The sequence below is a fragment of the Nelumbo lutea genome, chromosome 8 (assembly GCF_056320005.1).
Source record: "Nelumbo lutea isolate HS-2025 chromosome 8, American lotus-T2T, whole genome shotgun sequence".
In the NCBI taxonomy this organism is placed as follows: Eukaryota; Viridiplantae; Streptophyta; class Magnoliopsida; order Proteales; family Nelumbonaceae; genus Nelumbo; species Nelumbo lutea.
Window position 1 is genome coordinate 34,351,938 of NC_142691.1, and position 12,092 is coordinate 34,364,029.

Here is a 12,092-nt window from a genome sequence, read left to right on the forward strand (position 1 = left end):
GAGAGGGGTCCACTGGGTAGGAAGATTATAGAGAATGCGAGAGAAAAGAAAAAGAAAAATGACAAGAAGAGTCCCTCGAACAGAGAAGACAAAAGAGATCAAAGAGGGTTCCCTAGAAAGAGAGAGTGTGAAAGGAGTAGGGAAGATGAGCTGAAAGCAATCCCAAACAAGATGGAAACACAATTCAGATCTTCAATCTCGTCTTTTCTCAGCAAGATTCAAAAGGACGTCCTAGTGTTTGAAGCATTTAGCAGCGGAGCCTCCCTGATTCACGACATCTTCTCTTTTTCTTCCATCAATTGTTCAGACCCTATCATTTTCATTTCCTTGTTCGAAATCCAGTTCAAAGATTGCTATCTGAAATCCATTTTTCAATAGATATCAGATTCCTAAAGCTTACTGCAACATCGTTATTTCATTCAAGGTCACAAGAGGTAAAAACAGATTACCTAATATCCCTAAGTCCCTAGTTTTGCTACAGTTATGTGTCTATTTGTTTCTTTATTTTTCTTTGATTCTCTTTTTTTCTCTTTGCTAGTTTAATCTTGTTTTTTTGCCTTGCATTCAAGTTTGAATATGAGAACCTGCGCATGTTTTAGTAGTCTGAGAGGATTGTGTTTCCTCTCTCTTTACACCATTCGGTTGAGTCCGAAGGTGGGGGTCAATAGAAAATGGGTGAGGGAGTAATCTCTCACCCTTTTGCTCTGGCCCCTGCATCCAAAAGGGGATTGGTCAAGAAGTACAAAAGGGAGCATCCTTTTGAACTAGAAGGATCTAGGTCTCCAATTCAAATTTAAATTAGGAAAGGGACTTAGCATTCACACCGACAAGAGAGAAGGGTGCCTAACCTCTTCCCTCTCTCTCTCTCTCAACTTACCTAGACTATCCTTGTTTAGGCCAGATGGTGCGGAGTTATTATTAATTTCAAATTTGTTTATGAAATATATATTAGGGAGGCCCATCACTATGTATTCTAATGGGTGGAAACTCCATCTGTTCGGCCATGAAGTGAATTGCTAGAGTTTTTTTCTAATGTTCACAAAATGGCAACTCTATTGGGGACATCTGAGAGTTATGTGGATACTGCCATTTTCTTATTTGTTTTTCTATTTTGAATCTGGAGTTAATCTAATCTGTTTTCTTTTTCATTCTTGTTGTAGTCTTAATATTGTTAGTAGCCTTGTTTTCTAATTTATAGTTAATTCATACCTTTTGAGTTAAGATGTGGCATCTCTTATGGTTTTGGTAAAAGAATCATTTTAGACTTGGTTGAAGATTATCTTGAATTTAAGATTCATATCACCCTATGAATGATGCTCCTGACTTGGTTTCATTTTAATTGTGTTGGACTCAGAGACTTCTGATCTTGTAGTTATCTCTTATGCATTGTAGTTTCTATATATGAAAATTTAATATAGACATAATTGATTTTTTATTCTAAAATTAATTTTGGAGCCTGTCATTTGGACCTCTTCTAGCATAGAATTTGGCTAAATGCTATCCTAAATTATGGTGCCTCTCCAAGTGGTTACCTTATTTTGGTATTGTGGTCATATGAAAGAGAGATGGTGTTGTGCCTATCTTGTTCCCTATTTTAAATCCAAAGAGTCACTCTTAGATTGTAGTTCAAACTCATGAAAGTTTTCTAGTCATATTTTAAGTTGATATTACAACTTGATTAATATAGCATTTCATTCTTCACCTTTCTACCTGAATTTTATTAAGTAAACTAAAGTGGTTTTGGTTTTGAAAGTGGTTAAGTCTAAACCTAGAATAGGAATAGATGTTGCTATTGCTTGGCCAGCAAGAGGTTGGTTTCTTAATTAACTACTTGAAATCTAGTTTTCTCTACTGTTGGCCTGCATGATACAATAATAAGGAATTTCTTGAATGCTTGTTCCTTGCTTAGAAATGATGTAGTTACCTTTTCAGGTAAGAACCAACTTAAATAATGCATGGATTTTTTTTATTGGTTATGACTTGTTTTAGATTAGGATAGCACTTGTGTTGGAACATGTGAGTGGTTGCCCTAACCCCTGAGTCATAGATTTATATCTTCATATCAGAATTTGAGTCTCTTTTTTTTTTTTTTTCATTTGAGAAAAAAAGATGTTTAAAGATCCTTTTGTTCAGCAAAAGGGAAATAGAACCTAGAAAAGATAAGCACTTCATGGGAATAGCAGTAGTTCCTGGGTAGCCTTCACTCTCTAATCCAGGCCTTTGTCTTACTGGAAGCCTCTTATTCGCATTGCAACCTCAAACTTAGATCGGATTTTGGAACAAGTGTGGTTGCAGTGCAATGTCTCTAGTGGGTAACTGCTTAAAGTAATTCAGATTCTCTCCCCTTGGGTTCAGACATTATTTGGGTGCAACAATAAAGATGGCTTTAGGGAGCAAGTGGGCAATCAGGTGGTCAACTTTTTTTTCAGAGAGAGAGAGAGAGAGAAGAAAACTTCAAAAGCCTGGGTAGTCTTGTTCTTTGAGTGCATCTATAGTTGGTGGAACAAAAGACTTTAGTTTTTCATAGCATAACCTACTAGCTCAGTTGTCATGAAAAATGTGATTGATCTTTGACAATTCATGCCAGGCGCAAGTCTATATTCTTTTCTTCCTTTCTAAAAAAATGAAATGAAAATCTGTTTGTTGTTCATTGATTTCTGACTCTGCTCCAGTCTTAAACATGTTTGACTCCTGTATGGGGATTTCTGCTTCGGAAGCCTTTGGTTATGTTTCCGGATTTAATCAAGGATTCAATGATTCACAGACTAAAGTTTCCATGATTCCTGGTCCAAAATTTGAACTTTGAAAGAGCATGTTGGACCCCCTTACCTCAACCATTAAGCTTAACCATCTGAGCTTTATGATGCTTGAGAAACGATCCTTGTTGCAGCCTATGACTATTGTTGCTTGCTGTATCAATCTCATGACATATTGGTAGGAAGCTGTAGTTTTGTAATTGATGGACAACACACTCATGTGAAGATTGTTGGGGCATGCTAGCATTGAACTTTTTCTTAGGCTGAAATGGGTACTGAGTGGTGTCATTAATTTTTACTATGAGCATATAGCAACTTGGGTTGAAAGAGGACTTGAATTCTTTTGTACATGTGGAAGTATGGGTCCCCATTGTTGAGTTTCTTTAGCTTCATAAGCCAGAGTCCCCATTGATCTTGCATTTGTAAGTCATTTGTATCACCCTTGTCTCCTCTAGAAGTGAGCTATAGGCAAACTGAAGTGGCCTTAATTTGAATTTATTTTATGGTTGCTGGAAATTGTTCTGGTAGACTGGTAGCATGTTTTCTAGCCTGATCTTAGACTGAACATGACCCTTGTTGAGGTGTTAGTTAGCTTGTTCCATTTTAGGTAGGTAGAATTAGTTGGCCTTCTCAGAACAAACCTAGAATCATGTGATCCTACTTGGAAAGTCTAGGGTTATCAGAAAGTTGTATTTGCCCTTGGGAAGAATAGGGGTATTTTGGTCTTTTGGTTTATCTAATTAGAAGTGAAAGGTCTGTTTTATTCAAGTTTAAGTTATGTGTCCCATCACTTGTAAGGGACAATACTGCCTTTCTTATAACTCAATTTATTCAATATAAATACAAAGTGGGTCGACTAGAGAGGTGACTTTTCCTTTACTTGCCGAACCCTTCTTCTACTCTTTCTATTCTTCTTCTTCTTCTTCTCTACTTTGAACCTAGAACTGAATAGGATTATTTACAGTGTATTAGAGCAATAAGACACTAGTTTTTTTCTTTTTTCTTCTTTACTCATCGCCGTTTCTTCTTCTTGAGTTTGCCACCAGCCATATCAGTTTTCTTTATTTTTCTCCTAGATTGATTGGAAGTTCGACAAGAGGCCAAAAAGGAGTAGTCGTTTTTTGTTTTCGGAGGTGAATATGCCTCTGTTTGTTGTGGTGGTGGTCGTTGAGGTGGTGTGCTAGAAACCCTCTATTCGGTGATGCAAAGAGGGCTATATGTGGATAGGTTTTTCAATTGTTGAGTTCTTGACAATAGTAGTGTCGTGATAATTATATTCTGTTGATTAGTGTATGGTGTGGTGTTGAATAGTCAAAGTAGAACACCTTGTCTATAATAGTGATTTCTTTGTGAAGTGAGGAGAATTAGTTAAGATGGTGTTAACCGGAGATGGAAGTGACAATAAAACAGGTGTTATGATGTCTCTAGATTACTTAAATGCTCAATGACATCTATTAAGTTGAATGGTGAGAACTATGTGCCTTGGGCCAAGTTAGTGGAGGTGTTCTTAAAGGCCAAGAAAAAGGTAAAGCATGTGAGGGAGGAAAAACCCTCATCTGATTCTCTAGGGTTGTTCACCTTTTTGCTTTCCATCGCCACTTTATATCCTTGCTATCCTCTGTTTTCACTCCCAAAACTGTCCAGGAAGCTCATACCTCTGTAGAGTGGCGACAAGCAATGGAGGAGGAATTGTCTACTTTACAACACAATTACACATAGGAACTTACTACTCTCCCTCCTAGTAAGCATGCTGTTGGATGTAAGTGGGTCTACAGAGTGAAGTATCTTCTAAATGGCATGCTGGAATTATTAAAGGCTAGGTTAGTGGCCAAGGGCTATTTTCAATTGTATGGTATGGACTATATGGAGACATTTTCTCCTGTGGCTAAAATTAGCTCAGTTTGGGTCTTGATTTCATTAGCAGCAATGTATGACTAGCCTTTCTTGCAACTTGACATCAAGAATGCCTTCCTGCACAATGATCTAATTGAGGAGGTATATGTGGAGCAACCACCAGGGTTTGTTGCCCAGGGGAAGGACAATAAGGTTTGTAGACTTAAAAAGGCAATTTATAGGCTGAAACAATCTCCACATGTGTGGTTTTAGTGGATTCAGTGAAGTAATGAAGAACTTTGGGATGAAAGTGTCAGGTGGATCATTCTGTGTTTAGCCATGACTCAAAAAATGGGAAAATCTTGTTAGTGGTGTATGTGGACGATATTGTCATAACTGGGAGTGACAGTAATGTGATTGACAGGTTGAAGAACTTCCTACAGGATCACTTCAATACGAAACTTTTGGGTAAGTTGAAGTACTTCTTGGGAATAGAAGTTGCAAGGTCAAGGCATGGAGTTAACTTATGTCAACGGAGATATATCTTTGACCAACTTGAAGAAATAGGGCTGTTACGTGCTAAACAAGTTGTGACACTATGGAACCAAATGCTAAGTTGAGTATTGATGCATGTGAAGAGTTTGATGATCTTGGAAGGTACTGGAGGTTGGTGGGAAAATTGAACTATCTGACAATTACATGGCCAGATATATCATTTGCTATAAGTATGGTGAGTTAGTTTATGCAACATCCTCAAATTCCTCATTAGAAAGCAATTCTAAGAATTGTTGGGTATCTGAAGGGTGCTCCAGGTCATGGTTTGCTATACAGAAGTAGAGGAACTCTTGAGATAGAAGGGTATACGGATGCGGATTGGGCCAGTTATGTATCAGACAGGAGATCAACTACATGGTATTATACCTTCCTTGGTGGCAATCTAGCAATTTGGAAGAGCAAGAAACAAATATTGGTGGCAAGAAGCAATGCAGAAGTTGAGTACAGGGCTATGGCTCATACCACATGTGAGCTAGTATGGTTGAAGAACTTGTTACAGGAGATGGGGTTCTCAGTTGACAAACCCATGAGGTTATACTGTGATAATCAAGCTGCTGTACACATCTTTGCTAATCCAGTCTTCCATGAGAGAACAAAGCATATTGAAGTTGATTGCCACTTTGTAAGAGAGAAAGTGATTAGTGGAGTGATAATTACATCTCATGGGAGCTCAGGAAAGTAGTGGGTAGATCTCTTTACAAAGGGACAGTTTCGGGGCAGAGTAGATTATATTTGTGACAAACTAGCACTATATGACGTATACTCTCCAGCTTGAGGGGCAGTGTTAGTGTCAACAGAAATAGGGGTATTTTGATCTTTGGATTTATCTAATTAGAAGTGAAAGGTTTATTTTATTCAAGTTTAAGTTATGTGTCCCATCACTTGTAAGGAACAATACCATCTTTCTTGTTACTCAATTTATTCAATATAAATACAAAGTGGGTCGACTAGAGATGTTGCTTTTCCTCTACTTCGAACCTAGAACTGAATAGGATTATTTACAGGAATTATGGGAGTTCACTTGGAAGGAAACCAATGATGGGGAATTCGGTGAAGCTGAGCTGGGCTCTTTGTCATACACTTGCAGTGTCTAAACTGGTTTGTCAATTGGCCCACTTGAGCTTTAGTGCCAGACTTGACCTCTCAATGGTATCCATAGTTGAAACCTCTATGGCTTATTTGCTTCTATTGGAACTTCAGTAGCTGGGTTGGTGTTGTCTAATACTTTTGTCTTTTACTTAAATTCAGTTATAGCTTAGAGTTCCCTTCAGTAATAAGACACCAACCCCGATCAGAGTAAATCTCTAAATCTTGAGTTGGAGTGTTGAGGTGGGCCATCTTTTTTATTTGACAGTAGCTTATATGTTTGACACCTTTTAGATCTGATAATCAGTTTTGTTCTCCAAGAAAATAAGGGTTTTAACTAGTCTGACTTCTGAATAATTTTCCACTATTATGATAGATTATTACTGTTTTTTTTTTGAAGAGTAGATTATGACTGTTAGAAATAACATTTAGACCCTTTCTGTCAGCAAGGTTTCTTTTACCCGGTGAAGAATAAGGTATGTCATAAATAAAAACTGTAAATATCCTTTTTTTCTCTTCCTCCATGATGAGACATTGATGTTTGGATCTGATCTTGTTCGTCCCCAGGTGGACGAGATTAAAAGTTAAGTGTCAACTTTCAAGGTAGAGTTCTTTACGTTATCTCTTGACTGCCAGTAATTAGGATATTAGTTTTTTTTGGGTCCATTCCCCATTTTAGCTTTGAATTAATCAAATAAACAGTGTGGTGTCATAGGCTTTGAGCAAACATCATGGTGTTACTCAAACTATGAGAGTTGGTTACCATGGCGGGCCACCACTTCTTCCCCTACCTACACATGTAAAACCGGCCATTGTGCTTTCTTTGCCCCTCAGGATCGTGTTGGGATCCCTCCTATCAACCGTCCAATTTGCTCCTTGACCACTCGGGCCCATACACAGTACTTGGTTTGCTGATTATCTCCAAGTCAGTTTGCATATTAAGAATCATGCTCTAAAGACTCAGCTGCAATGATTTGTCCTGGTTTTTCAAAGGATTATAATTTTTGTTTCTCAAACTGTGATTAGCGTAGCCAAGGGATGGACAACAGAAGCGTATTGATTTTAGAACCACAAGGGGTATTCTCTATTGAACATCTCAGTGGTAACCTGGGAACATAGGCCTGATAACCAAATGGAAAAGGGGATTCTGTCAATGAGATTTTTTTCCTTTTTTTTTTCCTTGTTTTTTACATTCTGGGATGTCATGTCTTTTGAGAATGAGTGTGGTGTAGATCATAACTTAGAAAAGTTAGGTTTTCCTCTCTTTAATCAAAATAATCGCTTGAAGTTGTTCCTTTTAGTGACAATTGAAGTTGTTTATTTCCTGGTTCATTGTTTCATATTGAATATCTGATTGTGTTGGAATTGACAAAGCTCTTATTGTTCTTTTGCAACTGTGTGCTTATTTCAAGCTTGTCCTTTTCTTGAATTGTTAGGTTATGATTTATGTTTCTGGCCAGAATGGGTGAGGGCAATACTATCAATTTGCTTCCGAGCCGAGGTGTGGCTGAGTAGTTCGAGACCTGGGGTGGCTGAGGGATAAAAGGCCGGTCCTACGAGGAGCAAAGGAGAGAGAACTTTAGAGGCCTCAGGTTGATACTCGAGGTGGGGACTACGATGATCAAGTTAGTATGGGTGCAACGCAAGGTGTACGAGGCCTGAGGTGGGAACACTTAGACGAGCCCACAAAGGAAGTTAAGAATGCTTAAGTCAAGATTCTAGATGTTTACCATGACGGGGTTGCCCCATATTTATACTTGAGGCCTCTTGGAGGTAGGTGGGCTTGGATGGTCAGGATGCGGTTCAGCCCTGGGGAGCACGGTCATCTGAGGTTGCCAAGTGCGACCATGCCATTGGTCCCGAATTGCACGCAAGCATGTTATTGGTTAGGGCCATGTGCACTTACATCATTTGCCCCCCACTCTCGAGGTTGTGGTGGGGGTCTGAGTTGAGGACCTCGGCGTCGAAGAGAGTGTGTCGCATATGCTGGGAGGCTCCCTTGGGCCTTCTTGATGAGGGCTTCGGCTTGTTGGAGATGAACTTGGCATGGCGTGCAGTGGCGTTGACTTGATCTTTGCTCATCTCTTTGAGGGGTGTCGTGGAGGCCTCGGCTTTGGCTTTGGCGTATGTGCCAGATATGGATGAGAGAGGTCCTTCCCCTATCTTGCTTCTTGTGGGTATTGAGGTGAGTCTCTGTGTGGCATCAACCTCGGTTGGAGTTGCCAAGGGGATCACTTTCTGTGTGGTGGTCATGACTTAGCCGTGTGTGGAGTGGGTCTCATTTCACTACTGGTAGGTCATAATCCGTGTGGGAAATGGATTTCAGTGACAGCCGTAGACCGTACACGCCACAGGTCCCTGCGTTGGTGGGGTAGGACCGTGTCCAGGATAGGCTCCGAGTTGGAGCCGTGTGAGAGATGGGTTGTGGGGTTGTGTCTGTAGGCAAGATGGGCACCATGTCAGCCGGGTTACGCGTTCTCCAGTTCAGCACCGTTGGGTAGACTGGTTGATGCAACGAGTAGATTGGTTAGTTCACCTGGTGTCATTTCGTCTTCCTGAGGCAAGCGGCGTGTGTCGGTCGCCGGATAGGACCACGAAGACGGTCATTGGATTGGAGGCAATCTAGCCATCCATTTTCCTTTAAATTGGGGCCTTGGTCACATTTGCTTCTAGGCTCCTTCGCATCCAAGTGCCCGTGTTTCCTATTGCCTTTGCATATGAGAGTCCTTGGCTTTCCTTAGGGTCTTCTAGACTTTGTATCATTAGGTAAAGAACCCCTTCTACACCCATGTCTTACTTAGACTCTGGCCTAGAATACTATGAACTCCCAAACTTATTGGGGTGAGCTCCTTCCAAAGTTTGTTGACTATAGTTGCAGCGGAGGCATAGCGAGTGAGCCCAAGGTCCCAACTTTGAGGCCCAAGATCGAGGTGTTGAGGGAGGGAACTGCCCTGGTAGGTTCTGAATGCAATCGATGGGGTGATGAATCTCTCAATGAGAGCATCGGATCTATGAGGTCGAGGGAGGCTAAAGGGTCTTCGGGGTCACTTGACGTGGTTGACAACGAGGAAGTCCCCGAGCCCAGCCTGAGGACTATGGCCAATTATGTGGCCTGAGGGGTGAACATAAGGCGTTTGCCACACTTAGAGTAGGATAGTGTTCTTCACTTCGAGCAGGTGAAGGCCTTGGCGAGGAAGTACTACAACCCTCGATCTTACAGGCATAGGGTTCCCGACACTAGTGATCGGTCGTGGACGTTGGATGGGGGGAGATGCACTTAGCCATCGAGAAGCCACAACCTTTCCTTCGGGATGATGAAGCCAACGTGATAACCCACATTCTCGTGTTGGGGACGATCTGAGCCAAGACCCTAGTGGAGGAGGAGCTTCCATTGGTTTTTGTCTGGCTCAGTCTTGCCCGCCTCGGTAAGCGAAGTCCTACTGTTAGCTTTTAACATGTTGGTCTTTCATTTTTTCTTGGAGGTACTAGTGCTCACTTCGTTTTCTTGCAAAGATGCCAGTTGATGCAAAGAGGCCATTGTTGGAGAGGGCCCGGGCTAATAAGAAAGTGCTAGGTGAGGGCATGTTAGGGAGGCAGATGTTGAGAGGGCCTACACCTGTCGAGAGGATGCCCCAACCTCAGGCTCTATTTGACACGGGGCTGATCAAGGCAAGAGAGGAGCCGATAGCGGGAGATTGGCTAGAAGAGGCTAACTGATGCACTTCAACCCCCTCTGTGGAAGAGGTTGTCATACAAGGACCATCCAGTCGAGGGCGGTGTGCGAGGGAGATAGGCCGTCGTTGCGCCGAGGGTGCCACGATAGGGCCTTTTTCCACTCCTCTGCCTTCATTGGAGCCACAGGAAGAAGGGGGACTGGTTACGCAGAGAGTGTTTTGCCCCTAGTGGTATGTCCGAGAGGGGGATTGCCTTGATGTCGAGGGGGTTGGGAGAGCTTTGATTAAGGGGAGGATCCCATAGGGGGATCGTCTAGCGATGATGAACAGGAACCCTATCGCCCTCTAGGACCACCTGGCCAATGTATGCTTTTCTTTTTGTCGCTCCTCTAGTTGGAGTTGTCTTTCTCTCTCTTTTTGGCTTTAACTTTCTGATGAGGGTATTTTTGTTGTAGATCTACCAGTAGTTCGTCGGCTTGGATGACCGAGTTAGGCTCCTCCTCAATCACTTAAAGAAGGTCGAGGGTAAAAAGGAGAGGCTCGAGGTGCGGGTCACCGAGGCCGAGATGCCTTCACCTTGCCTTTTGATGAGGAGAAGGGGGTCCAAAGGACGTTGGAGGAGGACCTCATGGTAGAGAAGGCCCATACAGCCGAGCTTCAAGAGGCCTTGAAGAACTCAGAGCTCGAGCGTGTTCATCTCGACGAGGCCTTGGCGACGGAGGCCGAGAAGGCGAAGGATGTCGTTGACATCTGGAAGATGATGAAGGATTATCAACGCTGCCTCGCCGTTTATGGGGCTAGCTTCTACCTGGAAGGGATCAAGGACATGAAGCTCGAGGTACTGAGGTTGGCGTCGGACTTCTCGGTGCACTGGCTAAAGGTCCCAGGAGATGTTGAAACCCTACCTGATGAGGGCATTTTTGTTGTAGATCTACCAATAGTTCGTCGGCTTGGATGACTGAGTCAGACTCCTCCTCAATCACTTAAAGAAGGTCGAGGGTAAAAAGGAGAGGCTCGAGGTGCGGGTCACCGAGGCCGAGATGCCTTCACCTTGCCTTTTGATGAGGAGAAGGGGGTCCAAAGGATGTTGGAGGAGGACCTCATGGTAGAGAAGGCCCATACAACCGAGCTTCAAGAGGCCTTGAAGAACTTAGAGCTCGAGCGTGTTCATCTCGACGAGGCCTTGGCAATGGAGGCCGAGGAGAAGGCGAAGGATGTCATTGACATCTGGAAGATGACGGAGGATTATCAACGTTGCCTCGTCGTTTATGGGGCTGGCTTCTACCTAGAAGGGATCAAGGACATGAAGCTCGAGGTACTGAGGTTGGCGTCGGACTTCCCGGTGAACCGGCTAAAGGTCTCGAGTGATGTTGAAACCCTACCTGATGAGGACGTTGTTACTCTCACTGCCGAGGACTTTTCTGTCCTTGCTGCTAAGGTTATCGAGGTTTCTGCCCCACCGCCGAGGATGCCACTTAAGCTGCTCTGTTTCTTGCTTTCTATCTGCTTGTATTTTTTGTTTGGTGTGTTTTTTGTAAAGGGCCCGACCCCTCCATCTAAAACATACTCTTTGTGAAACTTGTGTCGTTCACTTAAGAAATTGAGTTAGAGGTCGAGCTATGCCACTGTGGTGGTCGGGGCCCCTTCCCTCGATGGGGAGGAAAGGGAGTTGTTAGCACCCAATTTTGGCTCGGTTTCTTCTTTGACCCATTTCCTACATTCCGAATGCCTGATCGGACCACACCAATCACTTTAAAACATGCCTAAACCCTAAGAAACCAAATTTTTGCCCAAATGCCTATAAATCCACCGTTAAACCTACTTGATTCCCTTTTGATGGTCTTGATTATGGCACATCACCATACCTGATCCTCGATCAAAATCTATCATGTGAAACAAAACCCTCTAACAAATACTCACACAAGATTTCAACCTTGAATTCTTGGATTTAGTCAACATTCCAGGATCTGTACATACCTAACACAATCAAACAATTCCAATAGCCCCATAATCCTGATTCATACTGACCCACCAAATTTTATTCCAAGATTCCCTCATTTGACCTAACATCCAGCCTTGTTTCTGTTTTGGTGAATCTTATTGATTAAAAGCTCACCTATCACAAATCTTCATCATCATAACCTTATTTGACCAATTAGACCCCCCACCATGTTTAGAGACCCAAAGA

General features: G+C 42.4%; 1 long non-coding RNA gene across 1 annotated transcript; it reads left to right on the forward strand.

Annotated features, from left to right (window-relative positions):
• Positions 1–147: 147 nt before the first annotated feature.
• Positions 148–6,555, forward strand: LOC148843778 (uncharacterized). Its single transcript, XR_016103127.1, has 2 exons — positions 148–434; positions 6,149–6,555. It is a non-coding gene; the product is annotated as an uncharacterized LOC148843778 (long non-coding RNA).
• Positions 6,556–12,092: the final 5,537 nt, after the last annotated feature.